The following is a 15,147-nucleotide window of genomic DNA, read 5'->3' as shown; positions in this document are numbered from 1 at the left end:
AACTGAAGTGTCTGGGAGGAAGCCCCACCTTCTCCAGGAAGATCAGATCAGTGTCTGCCTTCTGAGCTTTGAAGGTGAGAATTCCTCAGAGCTAGCTGGCCTCCTGCACTTAGGGGAGGATGTGGTAGTCACAAGTTGACTTCTCCATCCCTAGGGAACACCTTCTTCAGTGCTTAGAACCAGCCCTACAGTTTGGCAGAGAGATGCGTCATTATTTGCTTCTCGGCGCCAGGCAAAGACCTTTTTATTTAAAAGTTATTTTAACTGTTAATTTATTATTATTGTATTTACAGATTTTAATATATATAGCCGAGATGGTACCAGTTTTTAAATTATTGATTGTATTTTTATGTTTATGGATATTGTGAGCCGCCCCGAGGCTTTGTTGCAATGGGGACGGCATAGAAATGTTTTAAATAAATAAATAAGTAAATAAATGCTGGGGAGGATGGCAGCTTCCAGCTGTTCCTCATGAATTTTCCAGCAGTCCTCTCCTGAAGGAGGAAAGAAAAGTGTATGCCACAAGCCCCCTAAACTAACCTCAGGTGTGGTGGAGGATGGTCTTCCACTGCTGGTGTTGAAGTAAGTTTCAGCTGCTTGTTCTGTCAGCTTCTGTATGTGGACTGCATCGTCTTGTCCTTTTTCTGAGGCATCAAGAGTCTGCTCGGGGCAGCTACTTGGAGAGACACAGTATTCTGGGCTGGTCTTGATGGAGCAAGGGTTCCAGTTGCTGCCTCTCATCATGACTACCCATTGACCAAAGAGACTGAAGACTACGGATGAAAATATAAAATTTAAAAAATCACATGCACCATGACTGAATATGGCAACACCCTGAGAGGATGTATCTGCCAAGGAATGTTGGAGATCCTAGTGGAAACATGAAGGAATTCAGCATCAGGCAATGGGAGTTGTGCATGTCAAAACCAACAGAATAAAATTATCAACTGTCACTCCAAAAGTGGAAAGGAGGAAAGAACACAAGGCTGTGTCTGCTAAGCTTATGGCATGCAATTGCCTGTATGTTCATTGGAACCCTAAGGAGGACATTACACCAGATATGGGGAAAACATATGGACAATCATGTTTAAGCATGTATTCATAGAGGTTTTTGTTGTTCCAAATGATGCACTCATATTATCACAGCAATCCTTGCAACAACCTTGCATGGGTGGCCAGTATTTTTATGAGTATCTGGGAGTTGGGGGTTGAATCATGCCTGAGGTTACCTTGCAAATTGATAGGTTGTTTGAACCTGGGGCTACCCATGTCACATTTAGATGTTATGCTATATTTCATGAGTGCCAGGAAACCTGAAAAACACTGTCAGGAACATCCAATGGAAAGGCTATTTCTATTCTTTGCCTCCCCCCGCACCCCCACCCACAGAATGGCTTGAATCCAGCGTTCACATAAATGCAACTCCTAGAGGAAGAAGAGTGCCTTTGCTGCTTTCTCTTTCCAGCTGAAGTCTTCTGAAGAGCTTGTCAAGAGGGATGGATGACCCTCCATAGTAACCTTCCAGTTATAACACAAACACTCTGGATCCAACCCAATATGTGTATAAATGCTGCAAAATTAAATATGCTTCAGAAAAGGTTAATTCTAATTATAGATTGGAATGGGAGAACAAGCAGTTTTTGAGCTGATCTAACTTCTTCTTTTGCTTTTTCCTATTTTCATTTTCAACCTGGCTCACCTGAATGGGAAAGTGTGCATTTTGAAAAGAAAAAGTGCACATTTATGTGCATAAATTTCAGAAGTGCACACTTCTGTTCCATTCACTAAAGTGTGAAAATGCTTTTTAAAAATGTGCATTTCAAAGTGCATGTGCTTGATCACAATATCAAATCCAGGAATCTGCAAACATTTCTCAGGAAAATAAAACTCTCATTTGCTTGCTTTCACATTTGCAATGGCAAACGGGATGTGTGTTCGTGATTTGTGAACAGAAATGAAATTGCTGGACATCCTTTCTTACAGCTGATTCCACATTTCTTATTTATATGTCCATAATGTACATCCCTAATGCCAAACTGGACATCTCAGTTAAACAATGTAGCACTCCATAATTCTAGTTATTCCTATAAATTTAAAATGAAGCAGCCGCCAATCACACCCATTGTGGGCCATAGCTTTGTATTGACATTGGCAGAGCTGAGCTCGTCCATCAGAGGGGAAAGGGGGAAACTGATGACATCACTTAGCCCTCACCCTTACACAGTGACCCACATCAAAGGCAATTTAATCACTGCCCAGAGGAATGGACATTCTAGAACATGAAATGAATCACATTTCAAAGTCCTCAGGGGTCAGACACAGCTTCTGGCAAATCCAGAGGAGAGACATGATGTGGACAACCTCTCTTTACAAGCAACCCCAGAGAGACTGTAATACTGACAATTCTCGTGAAGGACTGCCCCAAAGGGGTTAGCCAGAGCCCTTCATGATGACTGATTAATGAGAGGTGATCAATGGCTCCTTGGAGACTCCAATACATAGATTATCTTACTGTTAGCATGTCTGGCTGAGAAGAAAATTTCTCAGCCAAACTAACAAAAATTCTGAGTTTAAGAATGGCTTGGGCAGAGTTTCCCAAGTGATATAGTTTCTTGGCTTTCAGAACCCACCACATGAAGACACTTGCACTCAAAATAGGGAAGAGATTCATCAGTATCTTTTGTCCATTTGCAGCATCCCCTTAAAAAAGCCACTTCAGATGCTTCTGAGACCACGTGAAGCTACTTTTTGAGGGAGCGGCAGACAGAGTGACACGCTGCCCCAGGTGTGGAGCAGAATTGACTTTAACGATATCAAAAGCAAAGTGTGCTTGTCAGAGGCAGCTCTGAAACATTTTATGGGAATGGGCTATATGGACATAAAAAGATCCACGAGGCACAAGCTTGAAGGATAAATGGATATATTTGCAGAAGCACAGTAGCTTTGCTTGAAAATGACCCTACATTTGATAGAAGAAAGAAACATCAGACAGATACAGTTGTTGAAACATTTGGTTTGAGAGTTCTGGCTTCAGTTGAAATCGCATTTCACTCAGGATGGGCCTGGCAGCTGAGGTGATAGTGAATGTGCATTCTGACTTCTCAGTTAGTGCAAGCTTGGGACAGGCATATGAACATCCTCTACTGCAAGTAGTGGGAAAACATGTGTGCACACTTGTGAAGGTAAAAGAATGAAGATAGGCTGGGAAGGGATGACACACAAACACAGATAGACCGTGCCTTCACATTGATGGCAGTGTCCTCTCATTAGAGTCACTTGGATCCTACGTTCCCAAGAGTGCAACTTTACTCATGAGTTGTTCCCACAGGAGAAGTGAGGAAATGGGATTTTGCTAGTTCTCCTTTACCCCTGAACCCCTTGTGCTCTCCCAATCTGTTGTGCCGTTCCTGGAGATCCTCCAGGACAGCATGGACTGAAGGAGAGGAGGAAATTGGTCCAGTGGCCTCCTTCATCCTTGCTACTTGCTGAATGAAAGGCCTGCTGAGGGGCCAAGCTATTATAAACAAAGCTCCCTTCAGAACTCATGCCATGGGTAATGATCAAACACTGAAATCCAGTATTTCTATACTTCCTCAGATATATGGATTTGAAGTTTGTGCATAGACATCTGAACTGTATTCACTATCTGAAATGGGTCCAATGTTTCTATTTTGACTCCTACACATTTAATATATCAGTCACAATATCTAGCACTGGGAAGGATCCAACGGTACGCTCCTGACATTGCAGCAGCATAAACCTATGCTTGCACAATGTCAGTCAAGTTTGTTAGTGATCATGCTTTAAGTGCTATTGATACTGCACAGCGAGATCATTGGCACATCGACATTGTTGGATTCATTTATCAATTCACAAAAATTTATCTCTTCCCTCCTCTCTCAGGACTCAGTAGATATAAGTAAGAAGACCTGCACATGTTCTTTACCTCTTGTCTTCTGTCAAAAGTTAGACTGGAATATCTTTGGGTTGAGCACCATGTGTTTTTGCTTTTGTCACTTTCTATAAAGGAGCATGTGCAGAGTTGGCTTGCTGGCCAGTCCATCCTTTGTTAATAGCTCAGCCTGGTCAGTTGATGGATTATGATGGATGGGAGATTTCTGAAGAGGGCTTCTGGGTGTTTTGAAAGAGACAGCTACCCAGTTTACCCTCTCAGCTAAGAGGACAGGTATAAGTGCCTGTGTGCAATCATGTACATATGTGAAGAAATAGCAATTTGGCATTTGGACCAATAAGGCAAAGAGAAAACTGTAACTGAGCTGAAGGCTGGGTCCTCGGTGGGGATATTACTCTGAAGAGAAGTATGCAAGTGGGAAAAAAATGTCACAGGACATTTTTTGCCTAAACACACACAGTATTGAACCCTAATATATTAACTTTGGCTGAAACTAACACACACACACACACACACGGAGAGGGAGAGGGAGAGATTTAACTCAATACTCTTAAACCAATCAAAATACAGAAATAAAGGAAAGTTATATCCCTCCATAGAAGTCAATAAAATAGATGGTTAAAAAAAGAATTTACTCTTCTCCAGCCTGGTGTCTTTTAAATAAGTTGGGCTTCAACTATTGATGTTAATTTATTATTCCTGTTATTCTTTTTATCATTATTCCTTTGTTTTAAGTTTTGTGAGGAAAGGTTTATTCTAAAAGCACTAGAATGGGAAAGGAAAGGAGGCCAGGGTGTTGCTTGGATACACTACGACCCGAACCTAACCCTGTCCTTCCCCCTGGCATATTCTGTTCCCTGTCTTGGAGGCCTGGTTGCGACATCCAGGAGGCAGCTGGAACAGTTCTTTCCATTCTTGCTGCAAGGCCATGGGGCAGGGTGTGGACTTATCCTTCAGAGACCCAGCTCTGAGGACCCAGGACGTTTGTGCTGCATCTCCAAACAATCCTATGGCCCCTACCCCCTCAGACAATGGTGGGAGGCCATAGGATGGCACCTTTAATGAATTTCCAAACTTTGGATGAGCAGCTAAATTTTAAGAAAGGGTGTGGAGGGAAATCAGAGGATCAGATGGTTTCCATCTAAGTTGCACAACAACTCGATAGGTCATTAATTGTCCTAAAATTGTCCAGTCATTTTTCAAGCCCAGCTTCAGTGTGTGAACTTGGTGGCCCCTTCTAGTAGCAGTTCCTCTAGCTGACTCCATGCTGTGTGAAAGAAACTGTTACATGTATTTCTTTTCTCTTCATTTACTGGTCATTAATTTTGATCCTTTGGGAAATTAGAAATATGCCCAGACATGTGCAAGATTCTAGTTTTATTTGTAACTCTGCCATAGCATGGAACACTTAATGCTCACTTAATGAAGTCCCAGACTGGCTTGCTTTTGAGAGAAGCAGCAGCAGGAGTGATGGAGTTGTTAAGAAACCATGTGAAGGAGGAGGAGAACAGAGGCCAGGTGAGCAAACAGGGAAAATGCAGTGGATCACTGCACATGCTTGGAGTATTCCTTCTTAAAGTCAGGCAAACAGTTTGGTTTGGATCTTTTTTTTTCTTTAATGTATGAAGAATGTAGGAGCAGTTGTGAAGTATGGAATGACCATGTGACTATGTACTGACTCACAGGACGAAAACAAATGCAGAAATTTGCCTATGCTAATTTAAATATGCCCTAAAATCTCTGTGTGTGTCTCTTTAAAGGACCCTTTCTCCTAAGGACACCACATTTGTAAAGAGGAATGCATGGACAAGGGAGAGGAAGGCATCCCTAGAGAGGTTTGCCTGGTGCTGAGTTTATATTCTTTTCAGTGCCTGGTGAAAACCATTTTATTTGAATGTTGTTTTAGAATTAGTGATTTTAGAAACTAGCAGTCACTTTTTAATTTTATCTGATTGCATTTTTTTCTTACTATTTATTATTCCTATTTATTGTTTATATACTGATGTTTTATTGTTGTTTTAATGTTGTGAGCCATCCTGAGATGTTGTTGTAAAGGATGGCATATAAATGTTTTAAATAAATAAATTTGATTTTTTTTAAAGAACCTTGCCACTGAAAAGCTAAAGTGGACAGCTACACGTGGAGGCAAAAAGTTCAGCTAATCCAGGAGAATCCTCGGGGTCCCAGTATCTTTATTCCAGAAGCTGCCCATGGACAGCTTGGTGGTAGGGCAGTTACTGCCCAGAGATCTACAGTTGTAAATGAAAGATTTGCTGCCCAGCTCTAGGTGGCTACACCCTAGCACCACCAGTGTCTGTATGCATGCAAAAATGTGAGCTGTGCTCTTTACCGCTGAAGCAACAATGCACATGGTCATCTAAAGAGGGTTTCCAGAAGACCCAGCTTTCTGTAGCGTATCAATCATTCTGGACTTTCTCCTAGCACTAAAAACAAGGGGTTTATACAGCCATTAGCGTATCCTTGACAGCAATGTCAGCCTACCACAATACCATCAGCGGAAAACCATGTTCTCCCACCATTACCCAGAACAAGGGCCTAGAAAACTTAGATCCTTCAACTACCACCCCAACTGTCCCTTGGAGTCTTTGTGTTTGAACAACTCAGTTAATTATTTTAACCACTGACCATGACAGAACTCTAAGTATGAAAAACGCATTCATGGCAGAACTTCTGAACTCTGTATGCCTTATCTCACAGCCCACCTTTCTTCAACATTCACAAAGACAAGGTGGTCCCTAGACCTGAATGTTTCTTCTTAACTAAAGTGTTACCTCCATTTCTTTTATAGTGCCACCAGATTTTCTTTCCAACCAGTCCCCCGGTTGAAAACTAGACTCCATTTGCTTGATGCACGCAGGGCTCTTGCTTTTACTTGGATGAAGAGTCATCCTTTGAAAAAACCACTTGCCTTTTCATGTGCCACCATGGACCTAGAAAAAAGGCTGCATGGTCTCTCCTCAACGACTTGCCTAACGGTCCTAGCCAAGTGAAGGATCGCTCCGCAAGGGCAATATACTCTTTTCAGCTGCATGTATCAGAGAATACCAAGACCACAGCTTTACACTGCAGCCACTTGGGTTCAGCTTTTCACTTTCATCAAGCACTACTGCTTGGATGTCAGAGCCAGGAATGATGCTTTCTTTGGCAGAGCTCTTCTATCCTTGATTATTGTGTGACATCAGCTGGGGCCTGTTTGGCTGTAACAGCAAAGTTTTGACACTTTTTTCACTTTGTTGTGTAGGAAGTACAAGTGGAAGGTTTATGGGAAGCTGTCAGTATATCTAACACCTGAGTGAAGAAGGCACATTGCTGGGTATTTTCCACACAGTGAGGAAAAGGCATGGAAAAACTGGGTGTTGGATCCATCCATTGTCCATGGAGGTTAGGCATGGGAGGTGGGTGGATGCTCATTTGGAGAGTAGGGGGATTGGCATGAACAGCATCTTCCAGGACCAGCATTACGATCAATATGCAATGTGCTTCATTGGCCCCATACCTTCTTTACCAGCTTAATTATTAATGGGAAGGAAGGAAGTTATAGCTTAGGCCTGACTTTCAATGTATGTGGAAGATGTCTTCTAGTAGAAAAGGCAGATCATAACCTGCCCTGGTGCAGCACTTATAATTCTTCAAGGTTTAGGGATAACACATTTCTTGAATATTGTTTGGAGTATCTCTGGGTTGAATTCCCAGTTTTGAGGGGATGTTTGCCACCTGCTTGGAGTGTCAGCCGGGATGTTGGTTGTTCCCACCAGGTGAAGGGAAACTGGGGTTACGGAGTAATGTATGCACAGTCCCAACAGTTCAAAGTGAGGCTGAGGAGTGGAATTGCCCCCTTGTTTGTTGATATACAAGGCAACAGTACACTGCAATTTGAACAAGATGGCCCATAATAGTAGTTTCGAAATTTTCAGGGGCTTTGCTATGGTGAGGAATACCAGTTGGTTGACGTGAAATGTGCAGTCCTCTGATCAGGAGGAGACAGTGTGGTCCCCAGCCCTGGGGTGACGCATCCATGAAGGAACCACTGAGGGAGTTGGCCATCCTCAAAATTTGTTCCACATATGATCTCATCTCATTCAAGGTGGGTAAAGGGTTTTGGTCTCTCACGGATGCTTCTGGCGAAGTTGTTAATGATGGGACAAAAGAGACAGTGGAAGAACCAGGTCAGTAGCCCTCTTGCATGCAGGAAAAGCCATTGGGTTTTGGTTGTCAGAAGGCTGGGAAGGCTGTGCAAGTTGAATGAGCAGTGAAGACTTGGTAGGCGGGATTGAATGAGGAACGGTTTTAGGAACAGAATTAAAGTTGTCCAGAAGTGGTTGTCAAAGGTCAAGATCCTGGCTAGTCAGGTTTAAGGAGTAAGGCTCCATGAAGGGGGCTATGGAGACTGGGCCATTTCTCCCCAACTACAGCATGCCAAAGTGGTTACCTCTGAACCTGAACTGGAAGAGGAGATGGGTTTGGAATGCTGAGCTGAAATGCCGCAGCTAACAAGCTTCAAAATAAGCCAAGCAGCTGGTGAGAACCAAACCACCTCTGGCTCCGGTGGAGACACTATGGGCTAGAAAAAGTCAGAGGGGAAAAGGTGTCATATTATCTGACATCAATCTGTTCCTCCTGGCCTTGCATTGGAGGCAAAAGTCTTCTCATGGTCTTTCCAAGACACAGAAGGCATTCTGAATATCCCTCTGATGATGGGATCTTCCCACTGCAATGGGAACACCTTTTGAATAAGGCCTTGGAAGATAAAGTAAATTGTGGAAAGAGGGACTCAGAGAAGAATCAATAGAAAAATGAAGATGAATAACTCCTCAAGCAAGAAGAAAAATGAAAGATGAAAATTTAAATGAGAGGTTTTTGCTTTTGTTTTGCTTTTGTTTTTATGGAGATGGAGATTGCTCTGAAATACAGTGGTACCTCAGCTCACAAACATCTTGGTTCAGGAACAAATCGGGTCATGAACAAAAATTTCATTAAAATTTTTATGTGGGTCATGAACTCCGCATTGGGTGGCGACCAAGATCGCAGTAATATCCCCCCAACCCCCGAGTGGGGAGATGGCCACGATCGCAGTTGCTTTCGTGCAAGGAAAGTGTGCGTGATCACAGGCGCACTCCTGCAGGAAAGACGGGTGCAATCTCAGCCATTCCCTCCCCCCAACCAGCATGATCGCAGCCATCTCCCCAGAGTGGGGAGATGGCTGCGATAATGCTGGGGGCGGAGGGGAGATGGCCGAGATCGCGCCCATCTCTTCCTCCCCCAGTGCACCCGCAATCACGCCCATCTCTCCCCCCCACCCCCAGCGCGCCGGGATGACAGGTGTGTGCCAGGATTACGGGCGCCTGCAGGGATGACAGGCGCGATCTCGATCGTGCTGGGCGGGGGTGGGGAGATGGCCACGCTTGTGCTCGGGGTTGGGGAGTGGGGGAGATGGTCGCAATCTCTGTTGTTATCACTTTGCTTCACATTTTTCTGATTTAAAAAATGGTTACAGAACGGATTAACCTTATTTACATTGACCTTATTTACATTATTTACATTTATGGGGAAATTTAACTTGGGTCACGACCAGAGTCCTGGAATGGATTAAGTTCGTGAGGCAAGGTACCACTGCACTGCTTTTGGTGTTGCAGAAAAATAAGAACTGAGATACAGAGTAGAGCAGGGGTCTCAAACTCGTGGCCCATGGGCCAATTGCTGGGACAGGTGGGGCACGGAGGAGGGGCCCTGCAGCCTTCAAAGCGCCGGCGGTGCCCGGGCCGGCCTCCGGGAGCGACGCGGGATGAGCGGCCCACCACCACCGCTTGATGCAGCCCAGCCTCACCCAGACTCTACTTCCAGCGGCCCCCAGGTAAGTTGAGTTTGAGACCCCTGGAGTAGAGCTATGCCTGGGGTGTGCTCAGAGGGGGACCCCCCCCACCAAAAATTCTACAATGTCCCCAGTGCTGTTCTTCTCAGGCTCATTATATGTGAGTCACAAGACCACAAATATGAACTTTAGGTCCTCCAGGGGGCATGGCCCCTTACTTGGCCTCATTATCTTTCTCCCAACTTTGAATTATTGGTGACTTCCTGTCCTGTTTTCCCCCATTTTGAAACATTGAAATGTATTTCCTGAGGCTTAATTACTGGCAGTGAAAGTTTTAAGCTACCATATGATGGCAGTTTTGTCCTTTTTATTTTTTAGTTTTCCCTCACTCCCTTTGTCTTCAGTATTGCCCACCTCTGGAATGTACCCTCCAAGAGATGCTCCCAAGCAGAATTTGGCCCTTAAGATGATAGAGGCTCATCATCCTTCCTGAATAGAAGTTTCCCTGTTCAGAGTAGCAGCTGATAATGGTATCCTCTGGAATATTGTGAGGGGTTACATGCTCAAGAAAGGCATTTCTGCTCCCATGCAAGTCCCAGTGAAATAAACGAACACACACATTTGTACTTTTATGCAGCTGTTAGTGATTTCAGAGGGACCTGCAAAGGAGGACTTTCCAGCTAATGGTGCCTTAAATCATCTGAGAGGGCAATCCATTGAAATGTGTTGTCTGATTTCCTAGGAGCAATATCATCCCAGTTGTGGTAATGAAAAAGTAGACAAGAGAAGAGCGGCCAGAACTGGAAGAATGGAAATTTCAAGTGCTTTCAACAGATATGCAAACACTTTAGTTCCTGGTCTTTTTGTTATTAGGGTGCATCATCAGGGTGTCATTCCCAGATCTACCCAAACTGTTTCAAAAGGAACATGGACTGAGCTTTTACTGTGGATTTGGCAAGAACGTGCTGTTACAAACCAGGCAGTTCAACCAACCAACCAACCAACCAAAGATATTACAACTTCCCTCATTTCTCGTCAAGTCCCTCAGCTTCACCTCCTCCCAACACATACTATTTTATTGCTGGTGCATTTTGTACAAAGCTTGGTTTGTGAGTGTTGCTCTCTGCTTTTTCAAACAATTATCCCATGAAGCATTTCTGTTATTCTGAGACATTTCATTGAAATGGCATCATCCTGTTTTTAAAATGTTGCAGTGTTAAGTAAACTTGACCCGTGGCACCAAAGCATTCATTTTTCTTTTGTGACATCATACTCTGTGTGTGTGAGTGAATAATGCTGAGCCTTCCTCAGCTGAAAGACAAATCTAAATAAATAGGCCATTTAGCAATGTGTTCAGTATAACAGAGTAAAACCAAAGTTGATACAGAGAGTCTAGCATCATGAACAGCTGGGCAGGACACGTTTCAGAGTGCTCCAAATTAGAGCCTCCAACTTGCCCTAAGCTGGGTCAGATCCTGCCAGCAGCATGGAGGTAACTAAGAGCAGTGGTTAAGTCTGCAGGAGAGACATTCATCGTGACAAGCCTGATATTGTGATTATTACATTGCTTTTATATCCCACTTTCTTCCTCTTGAAAGGAACCCAAGGCAGTTTACATAGTCTTCCACTCCATTTTATCATCACAACAACCTGTGAGATAGGTTAGGCTGAGAGTGAGCAAATGGCCCAAAGGCACAACAAAGAGAATCTGGCTGAACTGGGATTAGCACCCAGATCCCAGTCCAGCACTCTAGCCTCTCCCCACACTGGTTCTCACTCCTCTAAGGATAGCTACATCCCGAAAGGAAGCAAAACATGAAGGCAGCTCTGCTGATCCATATTGTTAACCCAATTGTAGTAGATTTAATCTCTGTAGTAGATTTAATCTTTAAAAAAGCAGGTCTTTTTCGTAAAGCTATTGGGAGTTGCTCATTCATGCCAAAATACTTTGCACTACAGTGGGGACAGCTTCCACTATATTTTGTTGATGACCAAGCCAATTTCCATCCACCTGCTGCCACCACTGCAGCTACTGTGAGGTTTGCAGCTAAGCTCAAAGGAAACCGGGGGTGATGTCAGCATGCCTTGCTCAGTTGTTGTAGCTGCTACACATAGAGGAATTGCTCCACCCCCTTGATCATTTCTGTTGTCCTTCCCTGTGCTTTTTCTAACTCAATCATGTACCTTTTCAGGCAAGGCAACCAGAACTGTACACAATATTCTAAGTGCAGTCATACCAAAGATTTGTATATGGGTAAATTGGTATAAAAGGACTGTTGATCTTGGTATTTAGATCCTAAGCTGTCATTTCTCAGGGTTCAGCTCTTCCATGCCTAGCAAAGGTGGCCATGTTTGTCCTTTACAGGGCACAGTCCTCTTTTGGAAGGGCTGCTTAGTCCAAATCTGGTTTAAGAGAAAGAAGGTGAAGAAAGGACAGCAAGGCCTTGAAGCTGCTCATCCACAGTTAGCTTCCCTGGAGCAAGGGGCTCATTGAGGAGTGACCCGCAGGTTGCCTGGCCACTGAACTCTCTGCTAGGGAGAGATGCATTCTGTTTCTTAATACATGATAGCAATTATTTGAACATGGGTGCCTAACATTAGCACAGGCCAGTGTCATGCAAATCTCCACCTTTCTTTTTCTTCTTATTTGGTGATACATAAATGACCACCCAACCTGCCAGACTTCTCCAGTCAGTCTTCCAGACTCTCTGCAAGCCCCATTTGGCCTTGTAAAATATACATTCCACATAAGTGGAGCCTCCTCTGAACTGGCCCTCTCCATAATTTTGGATCCCGCCTGTCATCGGCATTCTTGGGTTTGGTATTGTTTCCAACATTTCTAGGGACAAGGCAGTGATCTGCTTTTAGTGTTGAAGCAAAAGATTGCCTGCTCACTCTCACCCTGCCCCAAAAGACATTTTTAAGCCCCTTGGGTGCTACTTTAATTATCTTTGCTCCATGTTTAATCCCTGGGCCACTGCCCTGATACAACCCAGCAATTTTGGAGAGGAAGAAAAAAGGTCAAACAAAAATCCTGCAGCTGTGTTGCAAGAACCAAAAATAATTAAAACAAAACAAAAAAAGTCCTCCACACACACACACACACACACCACTGAAACCCCAAAAAACTATTAGCTGCTGGCAGAAAGCCAACAATCCATTAATGACAGCCTGGTATCTCTCCAGGAATGTAAAATGCTTAACTGAATAAACATTAAAGCAGGAAGCATTCGGCTTCTGTCACTAGGCGAAACGTCAGCACGATCCTGCCCCAGAATTGCTCAGAAGTGGGCAAGCAAAGTTTGCAAAACTGATAAAAGAACTGTTTGGTACCAGGAGAAGTCGGTGAGATGCATTCTTACTTTGTCTTACAAGGCATGATATATGAGGTATGATACTTTTATTGGATCAAGTCACGGGTGATACATAAAGGAGAGAAGAAAGACGGCTATCGGCTGAGAACACACAGTAGATAATGCTTTGTAATTAAGCTGCAGAATCCCTGCACGCTTTCATGATGAGCAAAGTGGGAAGAATGGAAAATTAAAATACAATAAAAGAGTGCATGGAGTCTGTTTCTCCTTGAATGCAAAGGACAACCAAAACAAACAAATGTAATACAGAGGGCTGTATCAACCCATTAGAAAACGTATAGCTGGAATTTAAAAGTATGGCCTTATTTACATATCAATTAATATTTGTGTCTAAAATCAAATGCATATTGCTAAAATTCAGAGATAGGTGCTTTTTTGAAATAATGAGTGCGATCACTCAGAACACACTTTTTAAAAGCTGCAACTTTTACTATCCCCAATCATTTTTCTTTTTCTTTTGCTATTCTATTAGCATATGGAACGGTGAGACCCTCAAAACAATACAGACAAGGGTGCCTTCAACTCTCAGCCCTACCAATTAAAATATACTTTCACCAATTACATTTGGACCCAACCAATTAATCAACCAATGCATACATTGCTTAAAGAGAAAGGGTGCGATCTTGTACATTTTAAAGTAAAAATTTGTCCTACAACTCCCTGCATCCCCCCCCCCCCCCCGCCGCAGCAGGCTGTCTGGGAAACGCTGCGGGTTGTTCATTTTCTGCCTCAAGAGCATAAACTGATGCATGCTCGCTTTAGACAAAAAAAAAGTACTGCAACTCCCAGGGGAAAAAAGTATGATTTTTGTGGATTTTTGAGTGGAAGAGCTGTGAGTTGTTCATTCAGTTCCAGTACTCACAACAAATCACTGAGCTCAGAATTCTTTAATTCTGAATGTGTATCTTTTCCACCAGTTTCTAGCTGGTAGATCTGAGGGTTCTAAGGGGGTAGGGAAGGAACTAGATCCCTGAACTTGGCCCATCTCTGTCCCGGTATGACCATGGATGCAAGACTATATATGTTAAGGCAGGAAAAAAATCTACACCTCCTGGCATTATGAGGCCAGCATGTTTGTGTCTAAACATGCGGATGATTGCATTCGGGAGCAATTACAGTGTGTAGCCCTTACTTTGTAGAAGTCAGTCCCTGCTGAAGTCCCAACAGGAATTTGCTAACATACAGGATGAATAGGCCCTGGGCATTGCACTCATTTTAATTCTGGACATATTTTGGGGAAAATGTCCATTATTGCAAAATAACCATTATTGAAAATAGCATGATATAATCACAAATTGTTTGTTAACACTTTTCTCCAAATATTCCCTGCTTGTGTTTGGGGTGGTAAACTCTGGCCCCCATTAATTATTTCATAGGCACAGGCTTTCAGTCTGGGAGAAACCGAAAAGAACAGCAAGTATGACTACTTGGACTACTGTTTTTAATCCATTTCTTTCATCTAATAATACTGGGCTGTCTCTTTCCTTGGAGGAAGAGATCCTTGGGATCCTACCCAACATTGGCAAATAGGCCACTGACCAAAAGGATGGAATCCTGACAACGTTGCACAAAAGAAATATACATATCTTTTGGCTAACTCACTCAAATGCTGAATTTGGTAAGGATTCTTCCAGAACTGTTCTTCATAACCTGTTCATTTCTTCTCTATATTTTTCTAAAGTTATGTTATTCTTGATGTTTTCTTTTTGAAGGATTTAGTAACTGCCAAGCAATAACTCATTTTACTACCCATACTCTTTATCTCACCTAGCCACCCCAGCATCCTTCAGATGTGTTGAACTACAGCCCCCATCATTCCTAGTCAACATGGTAATGATATAGAAACAGTTCAGACATTTCATCACATTTTTCAATTTTGTGAAGAAAATGTGGGTGGACGGAAAATACTTTACCAGGACTAGATTAACTACTAACTTCTTCCAGCACTGAGTGCCTTTAATTTTTCCCAAACTTGGGATCAGAGTGGCATTTCCTTCATCACTGTGCAGGAATCTATGGCCACATTCCCA

The sequence above is a fragment of the Varanus komodoensis genome, unplaced genomic scaffold (genome assembly GCF_004798865.1).
Source record: "Varanus komodoensis strain SLA01 unplaced genomic scaffold, ASM479886v1 scaffold14_1, whole genome shotgun sequence".
NCBI lineage: Eukaryota > Metazoa > Chordata > Lepidosauria > Squamata > Varanidae > Varanus > Varanus komodoensis.
The sequence above is the reverse complement of the archived record's forward strand: the minus strand, read 5'-3'. Positions refer to the sequence as shown.